This window comes from Cyclopterus lumpus, chromosome 16 (genome assembly GCF_009769545.1).
Source record: "Cyclopterus lumpus isolate fCycLum1 chromosome 16, fCycLum1.pri, whole genome shotgun sequence".
Taxonomy (NCBI): Eukaryota; Metazoa; Chordata; class Actinopteri; order Perciformes; family Cyclopteridae; genus Cyclopterus; species Cyclopterus lumpus.
Window position 1 is genome coordinate 1,853,313 of NC_046981.1, and position 2,500 is coordinate 1,855,812.

The window sequence follows — 2,500 nt, forward strand, 5'->3', positions numbered from 1 at the left end:
CTCGTATCGATTGATTTTAAGATATTAGGTGGGGCTTTTTTCCTCTTCTTTTCAAAGGGGGGACATCTCGGCTCGTATCCACCGGTGGGGCCGAGCAGCGGCGGCGGCTCTCCCCTGCACACTGAGCCCGGAGCTCAAATGTCCTGCGCTCCGCCTCGGACCGGGAACGCCCCCTCTCCGGTGAGCGTCTGTGGAGGGGATGACGGGCAGCCTCCGGTTCTCGAATTTGGTTAGTTAAGAAAAAACAAGACTAATATATATATATATTTAATTCTCAAGTGCATGCGTTACGCTTCCATATGCATATGTCTTAATTTCCATTCTTCTATAATCCTGATACATAAAGATAAGATAAGATAAAATAATCCTTTATTAGTCCCTCAGTGGGGAAATTACAGGATTACAGCAGCACAGTAATAAGTAAAAAACAAGTAGTATAATAACAGAAATAAGATAAAAGAGTAAAAACAAGAAGAATAGTATATATACAGATGGAGTAGAAATAGAATAAAGTGGATAAAATTAATTAAAAAATTAAAAAGTACTTAAACGTATTAGTATTGCATTACATTACATTTCATGTCATTTAGCGGACGCTTTTATCCAAAGCGACTTACAATAAGTGCATTAAACCATGAGTCCAAACTCAGAACAACAAGAATCAAGCAAGTACAATTTCTTCAATAAAATCATAAATCCCATCTCACTCTAAAAGCACACCTGATGTGAAAGGTCGTGACCTCTGGGCTGGATGTTGACGACGTGCATTGTGAAGCACACACAAAAGAACAATTCGTTATTATTTTTTTCTCTGACTCGCTAACGGGTGACGTTTCGTAATAACGCAGGAAAAAATAAACCGCCAGAGATGTTTTTCGTCCGTCAACAAGTTGCACAAAGACAATTTCTTCGAAAACCAGACTATGAAACAACACGGCTCTGCGGCTTTAAAGCAGAAAATGCTTTCATTCGATGCCATGTGACGTCACCGATTGATTAATTCATGTCAGATTAACATCAGGACTTTTCTCTCTTGCCGACGTTAAATGTCCCAATTTTAAGAAGAATTCGTAGTTCAACAAAAGACTGCTCTGTTGGCCTTTAACATGCTACGAAGAAAGAGAGAGTTCTCTCTTCCTCTGAACTGAAGGCCCCCAGTGAACCCTGCACTGTTGGTACATGAACATCCCAGTTAAAATCACTCTGTTGTGAGACGGTTTTTCTGCGTAAGGCAGTTCTAAAAACCCGAAAAGTAAAACTCTGCACAGAAACAGCTGCAGCGAGTATGCTGGAAATTTGCACCCCTGCACAATGTTCAACAACCACGGCGAGCATTTATCTTCAAAGTGAATATGCTGCAGCCCCCAGAACAGCCTTTCATCTGCTGTAACTAAAAGAAAATGGAACACAAAAACACCCAAATCACCCTCAAAATACGTCGGACGTGGAGGCACGTCTCTGTTTTTAAGGACAAGAGGCCCGAGGTGACGTCAGGCTGCATAAACCTCGAGGAAGGAGGCCGACGCAGAGCATTTCAATGCATTTAGATCAGCGGAGGAGGAACATTAATGTTCTACTGCTTCCTTCAAAGAGCACACGGGGATGAGAGTCATCAGGAGAGCGGCCTCATTTCATAGCCCACGCTGCCCCCATTTTAAATTATAAACAGTGTGCAAAAAAAACAAAAAACTGCTTCGTACTCATAATAATTGCAAAGTAAAAATAACTGTACATTTGAGTTTTCAGAGCAAAGCTTCAAAATAGATTAAACATTCTCATTTCAGGGATTTAAACATGCTCTTGGAGCATTGCATGCTGGGATGTCAGACTTTCTTTTAACAAGAGAAAGAGCTGAAACCAGGCGATGCTTCATGTCTTAAAACCTGCATTCTCTCTCCTGACCACCAGGGGGCGACTCCTCTGGTTGTATAGAAGTCTATGCTTCATGTCTTAAAACCTGCATTCTCTCTCCTGTCCACCAGGGGGCGAATCCTCTGGTTGTATAGAAGTCTACACTTCATGTGTTAAAGCTGCATTCTCTCTCCTGACCACCAGGGGGTGACTCCTCTGGTTGTATAGAGCAGGGTATGCTTTAGGGGCGGGGCTACACAGTGATTGACAGGTCGACACCAGAGACGTGTATATATCTACATGTCTTGATGTTGTCCAGGGTCAGGTCCAGGGTCACGTCCAGGGTCAGGTCCAGGGTCAGGTCCAGGGTCAGGTCCAGGGTCAGGTCCAGGGTCAGGTCCAGGGTCACGTCCAGGGTCACGTCCAGGGTCAGGTCCAGGGTCACGTCCAGGGTCACGTCCAGGGTCACGTCCAGGGTCAGGTCCAGGGTCACGTCCAGGGTCAGGTCCAGGGTCACGTCCAGGGTCAGGTCCAGGGTCAGGTCCAGGGTCACGTCCAGGGTCACGTCCAGGGTCACGTCCAGGGTCACGTCTCCTCTGTGATTTGTCTGAATAGCTGCATGTGTCAGACTCTTCTCTTTTTAATAAAA

The 2,500-nt window shown here is 44.8% G+C and overlaps 1 protein-coding gene across 1 annotated transcript in view; it reads right to left on the reverse strand.

The window, feature by feature from the left end:
- The window catches only part of LOC117745162 (SH3 domain-binding protein 5-like), a 6,726-nt gene extending 6,588 nt beyond the window's left edge, over positions 1-138 (reverse strand). Inside the window, exon 1 of the mRNA XM_034553270.1 lies at positions 1-138. This exon is cut by the window's left edge and continues 178 nt beyond it. The gene's annotated coding sequence lies outside the window, so the exon portion shown is untranslated.
- Between the last annotated feature and the right edge of the window lie 2,362 nt (positions 139-2,500).